The sequence below is a fragment of the Mustela lutreola genome, chromosome 9 (assembly GCF_030435805.1).
Source record: "Mustela lutreola isolate mMusLut2 chromosome 9, mMusLut2.pri, whole genome shotgun sequence".
NCBI lineage: Eukaryota > Metazoa > Chordata > Mammalia > Carnivora > Mustelidae > Mustela > Mustela lutreola.
In genome coordinates, this window is record NC_081298.1 from 94,410,866 (window position 1) to 94,427,368 (window position 16,503).

At 37.5% G+C, this 16,503-nt stretch overlaps 1 protein-coding gene across 3 annotated transcripts in view; it reads right to left on the reverse strand.

The window, feature by feature from the left end:
• EXOC6B (exocyst complex component 6B) overlaps positions 1-16,503 on the reverse strand; it is a 620,807-nt gene that overhangs the window by 186,991 nt on the left and 417,313 nt on the right. The gene's annotated exons all lie outside the window — the stretch shown is intronic.

The following is a 16,503-nucleotide window of genomic DNA, read 5'->3' on the forward strand; positions in this document are numbered from 1 at the left end:
TGATGGAGCATGTGACTCCTGACCTCAGGGTTGTGAGTTCAAACCCCAAGTTGGGTGTAGAGATTACTTAAAATAATAAATAAATAAAATCTTAACAACAAAAATGTGTTCTTCAACTATATGGTTCTGTTTGTATGTTCTGAAGATCCCCACTCTGGATGATTTAAGACAACAAATGGAAATACTTAAGTTAGGGAGTACTATACAGGCCAACTGAGAAATAAGTTACATTATAAACAAAATCCACATTAAATGGTTTGCATTAGTTAAACCCACTGGAGACTGGGAACCAAGAGCACATGAAGAAGAGCCAGAAATTTCACCAGTTATAGGCTCTGGGCGAACAATCAAGAGAGGGCACATCAAAGATGTGAGAAGCCTTGTCTGTGGCTTTTGAACAGTGAGAACAGGAGTGGAGTAAAGCAATGAGGATAAGACTAAAGCAGATGCCCAGAGACAGCGGTGCAGATCAGAAGCCAGAAAAATGGGTAAGAAACAACCTCTTGGGCATTACCATACGCCCAAGATATGCTACAGTTAAGCAGCTGACATCTTATGCTATTTCATTTCATTCTTAGAATCACCATAAGAAGTTGGTATTCTTTCTTCTTGTAGATGAATACACTAAGGCTTTCTAGGAAGTTTAGAAATTTAGACAAACTCACACAGCTCTTTGGTATTTTGACCCAGTCCTAAATCTGTATCTTTCCCCTACACCATCACCTATAAAGCAGTAGTAATTCTTACACTGTCTTACAATGAACCATGGAGCAAAACCTGGTCCAGATGATAACAGGGTTTATGGGTTATCCAAGACATAGACTAGGCCCACACAGGTACGAGAGTGGCAGTTCAGGGGCCAACTACTCAAATACTGAGTATTGGCTGTGCCTTTCTTTTTGATGTGTAACCCAACATAATTATCTCGGCCAAGACAGATACTTAAAGAACCTGACAAGCTGAACATAGAGATGCTGTGAAAATCAAAGAGCTAAAAAGCCCAGTGAAACTAGAGGCTGAAAAAGATAGCATTGGAAAGGCTTGTTTCAGTGGCCAAAACAGATTGCCAAGGAGAAGCAAAACTGGACTGGTAAAATGAAAAGATAGCTGAAGAGTCAGAAAGTTCCAATTTTTATTCACCACCATTTACTGGCTGTGCAATTTGGGATAAGTTAGTTGATCCTCCTGAGTCATTATTCATCTCAAAATAGTAAAAGGCTTATTAACCTTAACATATTAACATGAAACACAGACTTGGCTTTCAAGTCCCAATCAATATATATCAATCAATAAGGCCAAATGCACTTACACATGACCACGTGTTATACTACTCTTAATATACTGTTATTTAACTGCCCTCCAATTACGTTTCACCTTACTTCCCTTCAAGCTAATTATTTATTTCCAAACAAAATGATAATTGCAGAAATGAATGTTTTCATTGTTACATATTTTGCTAAATCAAGAAAGCATTTTGGAACTTGGCTAATGCACAGTTTGCTACCCATTCCCCCTTTCACTTCCGGTTTCCATTACCACCGCGGTGTCCATAGGTTTTCTAAGAACGGATAAACACAGACTCAGGCAATAACAACCAACACACTATGCAATAAATATTGGTGATTTCACACTATTCTTTAAGTAATCTTATTACGAAGTGGATGCTAAGAACATACAGCGAAAATCTCTAGAACAGAGTAAGAATTTAGGACTTAAGAAAACCTAAACTTATGAAAAGTCCCATAAAACTCCCTTTTGGATACCTCTAAGAAGAGTTTCAAATCAGTCTCATCACATCTAGGCTGTATCTTATGAAGCTGTAATAGTGCCAATGTACAATGCACAAAAATAAAGATGGAATGCAAGACAAGATGAAAAATGAGCTAAGAATTATCACCATATTTTGAACATACGAGGAACCTGGGATGCAGGGAGATTTTGAATCACAAGGTCTTATAGGTAGCTCAATCGGCAACATCATGTTGCCTCTCAATGCATCTATACAATTAATATACTCCAAGACAATAAGTAAATAACACCTAAATGAACTGAAAGTCCACTACCAAAGCACTTAAATAGTTCACACTAGTTTTCAATCCAGTTACAATTACTTTTTTTTTTTTTTAAAGTTTGGGAAAGGGAGAGGAATCAAGACCCATGAAAATACTTTTTGATTTTTACCATGTAGCTCTTTGGTAACCAAATCAACTCATTTACTTCAAAAGCATATCCAGATTCATATTCTCTAATTCAAATGATCTCTTTTAATCTTCTATTCTATTTACTGTCTTCCTTGTACTGTACTTCACACAGGGTGATATACTGCATTATCATATCACATATGTACATCTGCTCAAAAAGCAGAGGGTTTGCAAGTAAAGAAACTATGGCACCCAAACTGCAAAGTAGGTATACACTAATACCTAACTTTGTATCTCATAAGTATCTGATTCTCTTTACAAAAAGGGAGGAGATAGCCACTGTTTCTGACACAAAGACACAACTAAACTCAATTAAAACAAATGTATAAGAGGGGCACCTGGGTGGCTCAGTAGGTTAAGAGTTTGCCGAGGGAGAGGAGCCAAGATGGCGGAGAAGTAGCAAGCTGAGACTGCTTCAGCTAGCCGGAGATCAGCTAGATAGCTTATCTAAAGATTGCAAACACCTGAAAATCCATCAGCAGATCGAAGAGAAGAAGAACAGCAATTCTGGAAACAGAAAAACAACCACTTTCTGAAAGGTATTTTCTTTTTTAAAAAATTCTTTTCTTTTCTTTTCTTTCCTTTTCTTTTTGTTTTTTTTTTCTTTCTTCCTTTTTGAACCTCTTTTTATCCCCTTTCTCCCCACTCACGATTTTGGATCTCCTCTAATTTGGTTAAAGCATATTTTCCTGGGGTTGTTGCCACCCTTTTAGTATTTTACTTGCCCCTTCATTTACTTTTATCTGGACAAAATGACAAGACGTAAAAATTCAACACAAAAAAAAGAACAAGAGGCAGTACCGAAGGCTAGGGACCTAATCAATACAGACATCGGTAATATGTCAGATCTAGAGTTCAGAATGACAATTCTCAAGGTTCTAGCCGGGCTCGAAAAAGGCATGGAAGATATTAGAGAAACCCTCTCGAGAGATATAAAAGCCCTTTCTGGAGAAATAAAAGAACTAAAATCTAACCAAGGTGAAATCAAAAAAGCTATTAATGAGGTGCAATCAAAAATGGAGGCTCTCACTGCTAGGATAAATGAGGCAGAAGAAAGAATTAGTGATATAGAAGACCAAATGACAGAGAATAAAGAAGCTGAGCAAAAGAGGGACAAACAGCTACTGGACCACGAGGGGAGAATTCGAGAGATAAGTGACACCATAAGACGAAACAACATTAGAATAATTGGGATTCCAGAAGAAGAAGAAAGTGAGAGGGGAGCAGAAGGTATACTGGAGAGAATTATTGGGGAGAATTTCCCCAATATGGCAAAGGGAACGAGCATCAAAATTCAGGAGGTTCAGAGAATGCCCCTCAAAATCAATAAGAATAGGCCCACACCCCGTCACCTAATAGTAAAATTTACAAGTCTCAGTGACAAAGAGAAAATCCTGAAAGCAGCCCGGGAAAAGAAGTCTGTAACATACAATGGTAAAAATATTAGATTGGCAGCTGACTTATCCACAGAGACCTGGCAGGCCAGAAAGAGCTGGCATGATATTTTCAGAGCACTAAACGAGAAAAACATGCAGCCAAGAATACTATATCCAGCTAGGCTATCATTGAAAATAGAAGGAGAGATTAAAAGCTTCCAGGACAAACAACAACTGAAAGAATTTGCAAATACCAAACCAGCTCTACAGGAAATCTTGAAAGGGGTCCTCTAAGCAAAGAGAGAGCCTACAAGTGGTAGATCAGAAAGGAACAGAGACCATATACAGTAACAGTCACCTTACAGGCAATACAATGGCACTAAATTCATATCTCTCAATAGTTACCCTGAATGTGAATGGGCTAAATGCCCCTGTCAAAAGACACAGGGTATCAGAATGGATAAAAAAACAAAACTCATCTATATGTTGCCTCCAAGAAACACATTTTAAGCCCGAAGACACCTCCAGATTTAAAGTGAGGGGGTAGAAAAGAATTTACCATGCTAATGGACATCAGAAGAAAGCAGGAGTGGCAATCCTTATATCAGATCAATTAGATTTTAAGCCAAAGACTATAATAAGAAATGAGGAAGGACACTATATCATACTCAATGGGTCTGTCCAACAAGAAGATTTAACAATTTTAAATATCTATGCCCCCAATGTGGGAGCAGCCAACTATATAAACCAATTAATAACAAAATCAAAGAAACACATCAACAATAATACAATAATAGTAGGGGACTTTAACACTCCCCTCACTGAAATGGACAGGTCATCCAAGCAAAAGATCAGCAAGGAAATAAAGGCCTTAAACGACACACTGGACCAGATGGACATCACAGATATATTCAGAATATTTCATCCCAAAGCAACAGAATACACATTCTTCTCTAGTGCACATGGAACATTCTCCAGAATAGATCACATCCTCGGTCCAAAATCAGGACTCAACCGGTATCAAAAGATTGGGATCATTCCCTGCATATTTTCAGACCACAATGCTCTAAAGCTAGAACTCAACCACAAAAGGAAGTTTGGAAAGAACCCAAATACATGGAGACTAAACAGTATCCTTCTAAAGAATGAATGGGTCAACCGGGAAATTAAAGAAGAATTGAAAAAAATCATGGAAACAAATGATAATGAAAATACAACGGTTCAAAATCTGTGGGACACAACAAAGGCAGTCCTGAGAGGAAAATATATAGCGCTACAAGCCTTTCTCAAGAAACAAGAAAGGTCTCAGGTACACAACCTAACCCTACACCTAAAGGAGCTGGAGAAAGAACAAGAAAGAAACCCTAAGCCCAGCAGGAGAAGAGAAATCATAAAGATCAGAGCAGAAATCAATGAAATAGAAACCAAAAAAACAATAGAACAAATCCACAAAACTAGGAGCTGGTTCTTTGAAAGAATTAATAAAATTGATAAACCCTTGGTCAGACTTATCAAAAAGAAAAGAGAAAGGACCCAAATAAATAAAATCATGAATGAAAGAGGAGAGATCACAACTAACACCAAAGAAATACAAACTATTATAAGAACATACTATGAGCAACTCTACGGCAATAAATTTGACAATCTGGAAGAAATGGATGCATTCCTAGAAACATATAAACTACCACAACTGAACCAGGAAGAAATAGAAAGCCTGAACAGACCCATAACCAGTAAGGAGATAGAAACAGTCATTAAAAATCTCCAAACAAACAAAAGCCCAGGGCCAGACGGCTTCCCGGGGGAATTCTACCAAACATTTAAAGAAGAACTAATTCCTATTCTCCTGAAACTGTTCCAAAAAATAGAAATGGAAGGAAAACTTCCAAACTCATTTTATGAGGCCAGCATCACCTTGATCCCAAAACCAGACAAGGATCCCACCAAAAAAGAGAGCTATAGACCGATATCCTTGATGAACACAGATGCGAAAATACTCAACAAAATACTAGCCAATAGGATTCAACAGTACATTAAAAAGATTATTCACCACGACCAAGTGGAATTTATTCCAGGGCTGCAAGGTTGGTTCAACATCCGCAAATCAGTCAATGTGATACAACACATCAATAAAAGAAAGAACAAGAACCATATGATACTCTCAATAGATGCTGAAAAAGCATTTGACAAAGTACAGCATCCCTTCCTGATCAAAACTCTTCAAAGTGTAGGGATAGAGGGCACATACCTCAATATCATCAAAGCCATCTATGAAAAACCCACCGCAAATATCATTCTCCATGGAGAAAAACTGAAAGCTTTTCCGCTAAGGTCAGGAACACGGCAGGGATGTCCATTATCACCACTGCTATTCAACATAGTACTAGAGGTCCTAGCCTCAGGAATCAGACAACAAAAGGAAATTAAAGGCATCCAAATCGGCAAAGAAGAAGTCAAATTATCACTCTTCGCAGATGATATGATACTATATGTGGAAAACCCAAAAGACTCCACTCCAAAACTGCTAGAACTTATACAGGAATTCAGTAAAGTGTCAGGATATAAAATCAATGCACAGAAATCAGTTGCATTTCTCTACACCAACAGCAAGACAGAAGAAAGAGATATTAAGGAGTCAATACCATTTACAATTGCATCCAAAACCATAAGATACCTAGGAATAAACCTAACCAAAGAGACACAGAATCTATACTCAGAAAACTATAAAGTACTCATGAAAGAAATTGAGGAAGACACAAAGAAATGGAAAATGTTCCATGCTCCTGGATTGGAAGAATAAATATTGTGAAAATGTCTATGCTACCTAAAGCAATCTACACATTTAATGCAATTCCTATCAAAGTACCATCCATCTTTTTCAAAGAAATGGAACAAATAATGCTAAAATTTATATGGAACCAGAAAAGACCTCGAATAGCCAAAGGGATATTGAAAAAGAAAGCCAACGTTGGTGGCATCAGAATTCCGGACTTCAGGCTCTATTACAAAGCTGTCATCATCAAGACAGCATGGTACTGGCACAAAAACAGACACATAGATCAATGGAACAGAATAGAGAGCCCAGAAATAGACCCTCAACTCTATGGTCAACTAATCTTCGACAAAGCAGGAAAGAATGTCCAATGGAAAAAAGACAGCCTTTTCAATAAATGGTGCTGGGAAAATTGGACAGCCACATGCAGAAAAATGAAATTGGACCATTCCCTTACACCACACACAAAAATAGACTCAAAATGGATGAAGGACCTCAATGTACGAAAGGAATCCATCAAAATCCTTGAGGAGAACACGGGCAGCAACCTCTTCGACCTCTGCCGCAGCAACATCTTCCTAGGAACAACGCAAAAGGCAAGGGAAGCAAGGGAAAAAATGAACTACTGGGATTTCATCAAGATCAAAAGCTTTTGCACAGCAAAGGAAACAGTTAACAAAATCAAAAGACAACTGACAGAATGGGAGAAGATATTTGCAAACGACATATCAGATAAAGGACTAGTGTTCAGAATCTATAAAGAACTTAGCAAACTCAGCACCCAAAGAACAAATAATCCAATCAAGAAATGGGCAGAGGACATGAACAGACATTTCTGCAAAGAAGACATCCAGATGGCCAACAGACACATGAAAAAGTGCTCCATATCACTCGGCATCAGGGAAATACAAATCAAAACCACAATGAGATATCACCTCACACCAGTCAGAATGGCTAAAATCAACAAGTCAGGAAATGACAGATGCTGGCGAGGATGCGGAGAAAGGGGAATCCTCCTACACTGTTGGTGGGAATGCAAGCTGGTGCAGCCACTCTGGAAAACAGCATGGAGGTTCCTCAAAATGTTGAAAATAGAACTGCCCTATGACCCAGCAATTGCACTATTGGGTATTTACCCTAAAGATACAAATGTAGTGATCCAAAGGGGCACGTGCACCCGAATGTTTATAGCAGCAATGTCCACAATAGCCAAACTATGGAAAGAACCTAGATGTCCATCAACAGATGAATGGATCAAGAAGATGTGGTATATATACACAATGGAATACTATGCAGCCATCAAAAGAAATGAAATCTTGCCATTTGCAACAACATGGATGGAACTAGAGCGTATCATGCTTAGCGAAATAAGTCAAGCAGAGAAAGACAACTATCATATGATCTCCCTGATATGAGGAAGTGGTGATACAACATGGAGGCTTAAGTGGGTAGAAGAAGAATAAATGAAACAAGATGGGATTGGGAGGGAGACAAACCATAAGTGACTCTTAATCTCACAAAACAAACTGAGGGTTGCCGGGGGGAGGGGGTTTGGGAGAAGGGGGTGGGATTATGGACATTGGGGAGGGTATGTGATTTGGTGAGTGCTGTGAAGTGTGTAAACCTGGTGATTCACAGACCTGTACCCCTGGGGATAAAAATATATGTTTATAAAAAATAAAAAATTAAAGTCTAAAAAAAAAAAAAAACAGATACCAGTATCACCATAAGCTATAGAAATGAAACCCTGGGACCTATGTTTGATTATTCTACCAGTATTCATTATAAAGCATAGAACAGAGGAGTGATTTCTGAGCTAACTCCCCATCGCCAGGAACATGAGACACAAATGAGGAAAGGGCATGATGGGCCATCCGGGGCTCTACTATAATCCCTGCACAGGGGCCTCAAGGTTTATCATGGAGCAGATCACACTATACTGTAACAACACTGCTGTCACCCAGAGTTGTTCCCAAGCAAGGGCTCGATGGACATTACTAAAAACAAGTATGACTAATGCTGTGAAGCCAAAATAATTCCCTATATACCTCTCTTATCATGCAAAATGCATATAAAATATTAAAATATACCCCTGATATCATAAAAAAGTGACCTAACATTCTGGTCAGGACAAGCAGTGGCACTGATTTTGCTCACCGCCTGGAATTCAGGATAGCTTTGGGGATTGGAGTTTGGTGTCTTTACTGGCTCAGTTCTTTTTAAAATAAAATGTTCTCCAGGTAATGTGAAAAAAAAAAAAAAAAAAAAAAGAGTTTGCCATAAGCTCAGGTCATGATCCCAGCATCCAGCTCCCTGCTCAGTGGGGAGTCTGCCTCTCCCTCTCCCTCTGCTGCTTCCCCCATTTCTGCTTTCTCTCCCTCTCATTCAAATAAACAAAATCTTAAAAAAAAAAACCCACAAATGTACAGAAATCTTCCAGATTCCATCAAAGTCCTACAGAAAGCTCAGTACTCATCACTTTCAATTATGATGTACTTCGATGACACACTAAGTGCAATTCACTGTACACAAGTGAACAGAGGTGAAAAGCTTAGAGAAAGCATCACCATCATCAACCAAATATCTCTATCACTATCACCAGAGCAGCTGCCTTGATTTATTGAGCACTATGTTCCAAAGTTTTGAAAGTACTCTCATATAATTCTCGTAAGAACCCCATGAGGTATTTAATCCTCAATTTATAGATATGAGGAGAGAAGGGTTAAGCTATTGACTATATCTTGAAACTGGTGGATCTAGGATATGAATCCAACCCTGTCAGACTTCAAAGACTTAACAATCATTTGATCCTGCTTCCCAGGAAAGGGACTTTGGTAGTTGCTACCTGTTTCTCTTGCTCTGTGACAAGGGATAAGGGAATGAAGAAGACAAGAAAATACAAAGCATACAAAGGCCAGGATACTGAGTGAAAAGTTTTTTCTCCTTTCCCCATCAAAAGAAACCTGAGTTCACAGTAGGAACTGAGAATGAACTCCAGTCACGGCTCTCTGTCAACCTACTGGGGTCAAACCCTGAGTCCAAGATCACCAAGGATCTTGTCTTACTCACTGCAAATGGCCAAAGCCAAATTCTTCCTTCTCTGGATAATTTTAGCAAGTTTCAAAGTAAGACAAAAGCCGAGTGCCAGGAACTATGCTGGCATAGTCATTTCACACCAACTTTTGCTTCTGCTTCCTGAATAACACTCCCTTGCTCACATTTTGGTTTGTCAAATTTTTCTTTCTCAAGTTATTTAATGAATTATTTCACTGTGAAACAGGGAAAAGTTCAGACACAGAAAGTGATGTCTAGCAAGGAGAGTACGAACTACTCAAAGAGAATGTAAAGCGCCCTATAAATTGTTCTCTCTCTATATATATACCTAGGTACCTCTGCTTCCTTAACCTTCAACCCTGACCTTTATGGTAGGCATTTCCTTTAACATGGATCTTTGTCTTACTTCTGCCTGCCTCATGGAACTTGATTTTTAAGTTCTTTTCCTTCCTTGAACAAGGAAGCTACCTTGTTCCTTTTTCCTCAATAGCCCGAAGGGTCTGGATGAGGCCACTTCATTCCTGAGCACTAAGCCTCCTATCTACTTAGGATGGACATTCCATAAGTTACATTTGGAGAAGCTCTGGATATTTCCATATGTTTCTGCCAATTGGAACCCATGCCTGGAGCTTTGGTTCCCATGTGTCCCAGAAATCCCACAATAAATTTTTACTTCATTATGATACTTAAGCTACCTTAAAAATCACACATTTTTCCCAAGTAGATTTTCCCCACAACTGAATTCATGTCTTACAATCCTGTCCAAAGAATATTCTTAAAATCAATGAGAGAATCTGTATAAATATTCACTCATTAAAATCACACACAAATCCCCATTCTAGAAAAATGAAAGTTCTCTAACAGCTTAAAAAAAATGAGGCCCAAGGATGATGATCAAAATATCCTGGACAACATATGAGGTGTTCTTTGAGCCATCAGTACAGCCTACAATGAGATGGTGAACCCCTAGTAATAAAAAATAAGAAGAGCATAGCAAAAAAATAAAACAATCCTTACTTAACTTGGTCGTCAAAAAATTAAAAAGTCCAGGGGCGCCTGGGTGGCTCAGTGGGTTAAAGCCTCTACGTCTCGCTCAGGTCACAATCCCAGAGTCCTGGGATCGAGCCCTGCATCGGGCTCTCTGTTTGGCAGGGAGCCTGTTTTCCCCTCTCTCTCTGCCTGCCTCTCTGACTATTTGTGATCTCTGTCTGTCAAATAAATAAATAAAATCTTTAAAAAAAATTAAGAAGTCCAGAGATAAAAGCCAGTCCAAAGAAAACTGGGAGTTTCTACTCAAGATGAGGATGGAAGGAGAAGTCAGAGGAAGGATTTATTGGATGCTATAAACTCAGTTCAGAGACGTAGCCACTTACTTGACTTATTCTCAATCATGTTTTAAGAAACATAAAAAATCTTTAAGAAACACTTTTTGCAATGCATGCTTTTGTTGAGGTATAATTACAAACAGTACATATGCAAATCTTAGGAATATTGCTTGATGACCTTTTCATATGTAAAAACTTATAAAACTGCCATCCAGCTCAAGATGCAGAACATTTCCATAAACTCAGAAGTTTCTCATGCCCTTTTCAAATGAGTAGATCCACCCAGAGATAACTCTAGATTAGAATTATCTCTAACTCTACTCAGTAGATCCACCAGAGATAACTCTTCTGACTTACAGCCCCATAGATAAGTTCTGCCTGTTCTTGAACTTCATATAAAAAGAATCCTACAGTCCTCTTCTGTGTCTAGTTTTTTGCACTCAGCATGTTTTTGAGATTCATCCATGGTATTGTATGTATCTACAGTTTGCTCCTTTTTATCGTGGAGGACTATGACTAAATCACCATTTGTTCATTCATTTTGTTCTCCTGATATGTATATTTGGGTTACTTCTATTTGGGGGCTATTGTGAATAAAGTCTTTTAAGGGGAAATATTCATTTTCCTTGGAAAAAATACCTTGGAATAAGTTGCTAGATCACAGAGCACGTGGGTGGCTCAGTGGCTTAAAGCCTCTGCCTTCAGCTCAGGTCACGGTCCCAGGACCTGGGATTGAGCCCCACATTGGGCTCTCTGCTCAGCGGGGAGCCTACTTCCTCCTCTTTCTCTCTCTTTGCCTCTCTGCCTACTTGTGATCTCTATCTGTCAAATAAATAAATTTTTTTAAAAATCTTAAAAAAAAAAGATTGCTAGATCACATAAACTGCCAAAGTTCTTCAGAGTGATTGTGCCATTTCATACTCCCATGAGCAATGTATGAGATTATTCCCTATCCACTCCAACACTTGGTATTATAAGATTTTTTAATTCATGCTATATTGCCAGTGTGTAGTAGTATCTTATTGTAGTCTCAATTTGAATTCCTTCATGAGTCATTCTGTTAAAGCATCTTTTCATAAGCCTACTGGCCAAAAGGATAACCTCTTTTAAAAAGTACCTGTTCGAGTTTATTGTCCAGGTAGGTAGTGACTGGAGGTAGAGACTGTCAAACATATTTTTATTTATTTTTTAAAAGCTTTTATGTAAATTCCATGTATATAACATATGGTGTAATATTAGCTTCAATCCAGTGTACACTATAGTATTCAATACTAGTATACAACATAGTGATACGGCATAAGCACCTTTGTTGAAAATCAGACTCCCTATTCTGTTCCACTGATCTTTTTGTCAATCTTTACGTCAATACTTCACTCTCTTACTTACTAAACCTTTACAGTAAATATAGAAATCAGGTGGCATAAAGTTCTCTAAGATTATTCCCCCTTTTCAAAATAGTCTTGGCTATTTTATTTTAAATTTTTTAATTTCCATATTAATCTTTAAATCAGCTTTTAAGCATCTATACTCATTTCCTTCAAGATTGGTCTAGCTGGTACAATTCGACATACATAGAAGAAAGGTTACATCATTATGTATCATGGATGCCCTAGGGCATTGGCGTTTAATTCTCACCCACAGCCTGGTGGAGAAGAACTTTACATTAATTTTGGGAGAACTGACATTTTAATAATATTGCATCCGTAAATGCAGTATACTTTCCTATTTAGTTAGATCTTCTTTAATTTGGGGGGGGTAATGTTTTACAATTTTGAGTGCACAAGCTTAGCACATATTATTTTATTACAGAGTATTTCCTGGTTTTTGATGTTGTAAATGACATTAATTTTTAATTTCAGATTCTAATTCCTCTTTATTAGTACACAGAAACAGATCTGCTTTGGGGCACCTGGGTGGCTCAACTGGTTAAGCATCCGACGCTTGGGTTTCGGCTCAGGCAGGTCATGATCTTAGGGTTGTGAGATGAACACAGGGCTCCACTTGAGTCTCTCTTCCTCCCCTTCTGCCCCTTTGCACCCTCCCATCGCCACTTGTACTTGTGCTGATGTGCACTCTCCCTCTAACAGGAATAAATGAATAAAATCTTTTAAAAAAGAAACATATCAGTTTTTTGCATAGTGACCTTTTACCTTGTGGTCTTACTAAACTTAGTTTCACTATCTTCTTAAAAAAATCCCTTAGAATTCTCTATGTAAACAATTTTTTTTTTTTTAAAGAAAACATTTCTCATTCTCCTCCCCTTTCAATTAGCTCACTTTGTATTTCTTTTACTTGCTATTTTGCACTAAGGTAGCTTCCAACAGCTGCTGAGTTAGAATGCTGAGAGCATACATACTTGTCTTGTTCCTGGTCTTAGAGGTCGAACATTCAGTCTTTTACCATTAAATAAAATGTAAGAGTAAAAAGATACTCTCCTATTGGATTAAATAAGACTAGATTTGGGGCGCTTGGGTGGCTCAGTGGGTTAAGCTGCTGCCTTCAGCTCAGGTCATGATCTCAGAGTCCTGGGATCGAGCCCCGCATCGGGCTCTCTGCTCAGCAGGGAGCCTGCTTCCCCCTCTCTCTCTGTCAGGCTCTCTGCCTACTTGTGTCAAATAAATAAATAAGATCTTTAAAAAAAAATAAGACTAGATTTGTCTGCTGCGAAGTTAGTTGTTGTTTTTTTTTTTTTAAGAGTGTCCATTTCTGGGGCGCCTGGGTGGCTCAGTGGGTTAAGCCGCTGCCTTCGGCTCAGGTCTTGATCTCAGGGTCCTGGGATCGAGCCCCGCATCGGGCTCTTTGCTCCACAGGGAGCCTGCTTCCCTCTCTCTCTCTCTCTCTGCCTGCCTCTCTGCCTACTTGTGATCTCTGTCTGTCAAATAAATAAATAAAAAATTAAAAAAAAAAAAAAAAAAAAAAAAAAGAGTGTCCATTTCTGCTAAATGCTTTATCTGCATCTTCTGAGACACACACTTCTCTCTCTCTCTCACACACACACACACACACTAAATAAGCTTATTCCTAACAAAGAAACTGAATTTATATTTTATAACCTTCCAATGAAGAAACTCCAGACTCTGATTATTTCACTAGTGAATTCTATCAAGTATTAATGGAAGAAATGATGGGGCACCTGGGTGGCTCAGTGGGTTAAGCTGCTGCCTTCAGCTCAGGTCATGATCTCAGGGTTCTGGGATTGAGTCCTGCATCGGGCTCTCTGCTCAGCAGGGAGCCTACTTCCTCCTCTCTCTCTGCCTGCCTCTCTGCCTACTTGTGATCTCTCTCTGTCAAATAAATAAATAAAATCTTTGAAAAAAAAAAGTATTAATGGAAGAAATGAAACCAAGTCTAGACAAAACCTTTCCCAAAATAGAGATGGGGGAGAAAACATTTCTAAAATGCATTTTATGAGATCAACATTACCCTAATGGCAAAATCCAAGGCAAAGATGATATAAGAACAGAAAACTATAAAGAAACATCCTACATAAACACACACACACAATTTCAACACAATAGCAAATCAAATCCAGCATTACATAAAAAAGATGATATGTTATGTCAAAGTGGGATATATTACATAAATGTGTCTGCTATCGATTCCTAATTTATTTCTGTTGCAGATGGCAAACATGGTAATAATTTACACTTTTTATATTTATTGAGACTTGTTTTATGGTCTAGAATGTGCTCTAGCTTAGTGAATGTTGCATGTGCACTAGGGAAAAAAATGGTGCTGTTGGTGGAATGTCAAGTTATTTGATATTACAGTTCAAGTCTTCTGTAGTCTTATTGGTATTTTATCTATTTGTTTTATCAGTTACTGAAGGAATGGTAAAATAACCAACTATAATTGTGAATCTATCTATTTGTCCTTTCAGTTCTATCAGTTGTTGTTGTTGTTTTTTAATACAGTTGAGGATCTATTACTGAGTGCAGACACATTAAAGCCTCTGAACAATTCTCATTCTCTCCTCTACTTCTTGGTCTCCAATACATGTTACAACTTTCAACTGCGCTCCTCCTCTCTTTTATGCCCTATTCCACTTTTAAAAATTAAAAACAAAATGTTTATTCTTTTTTTCTATGTGTCTAAGTTTTGGTGTTTTCTATAGATCTTTGAGTTGACTTACCTTGACTTCTGCTTTATTGAGTCTGTTGTTAAACACATTTAATCCATTTTTAAGAGCTCACATTAATGGGCTCTTCACTATAAATCTGTATTTTGCTATTTAAAACACATTTGATTTTTAATATATGTTCAGATAATTTTTTTTGGTATTGTCTATTCTTTCCTGTTTTCTTTAACATTTTAATCAGTTACTTTGAAATCTTTGTCTCCTAGCATATCTGGATTATCTAACGATCTGTTTCTACTGACTGTTTTAACTTTTGATTACGGATCAGTTTTTTTGCTTATTATCACTTTAAAAACCTCTATTTCGTATGCCATATATTGTAGATAAGATGCTACAGAGGCACTAGATTATTTTATCTTCCTCAGCAGAGTTTTGAGTTTGGTTTAGGCAGGCAGTTAAATTATTAGTAGATCACTTTCATTTTGTCAGGCTTGTTTTTAAAGTTATAGTGGGTCTATTTTAATTTCATCCTTCATCTTAGGAACTTGTCCTTAATCCCTACCAATGGCTTTACTGATTTTTAAACAGAAAGGCCACATGCTCATCAGGTCTCTCTATGGGTCCAGTCCTCAATGTCTCTGCTGTGCAACTTCAGAATATTTGTTCACTTGTTAATATTCCAGCAGCTGATGTCTTCTACAGCTCCAGAGTACACCCTATTCATGTGAAGCTTAGAAACCAGCCAGGAACTGAAGGGGAATTTTATAAAGACATATTGGGGGTTCTTTCTTGGTGTTTCTTCCTTCTTTGGCTTCCTATTCCTCTGAAACCAATTGTTATTTACATCCCAAGCATGGATTCCCTTCATTTTTTTGACAATTCTCTGGTTTTGTATTTTGTATATAAATATATAAATATAAATATAAAAACATTTATAATTAGAAAATAAGTCTGATTGAGCTTTGAGAGCACAACTAGAACCTAGAAACTTTTTAATTTGCCAATATATATTAACCAGAAAAAACTTTATTTTATATGCCTAGTCTTGATTTCCATTATCAGCTTGGCAAACATTTTTTCCTTATAAAGAAAATGCATTCACATATGGGTCTTATGAACTCACGATAAAGGATAAAAGATATTATAGCCAGTTAATCATAATCAGTACATGCCCATTACAAAACAACAAATACACCAGCAAATACCTTGGCTTTTATGTTCTACTGCCATAGACCAAAACAGTGTTAAGAGCAAAAACAAACAAACAGGAAAATATATAAAGGTAAATAAACAAATTATAGACATGTGGTTTATAATAAACACTAAATATGACGCCCTAGAACACTGATGTTAATCTTTGCCTCAGTTCTGTCATCGGAAAAACAGAACTGTTATAATGGTTAAATAAAAAGAATTCGTATGTAGTATCTGGCATATATGAAGCACTCGGTAAATGTCTTATGATTATTTTCATAATTTTTGTTCCTCTGATCCTGAGTATAAAAAACAGTTGACAAGACATTGGGTATATTTGCTTAAAATGTAAGTATTTTATGAGTTCGTAATATTTTACTAACCGTTTACGCCTTTTATAGAGTTGTATGATTTTCTTTTTAACCAAAAAAATTATGTCACACAAAAAAAGTGGAAAGTGTACTTCCCGTTCTGAAGCAAATCAAGGAGAACATGCAATTAA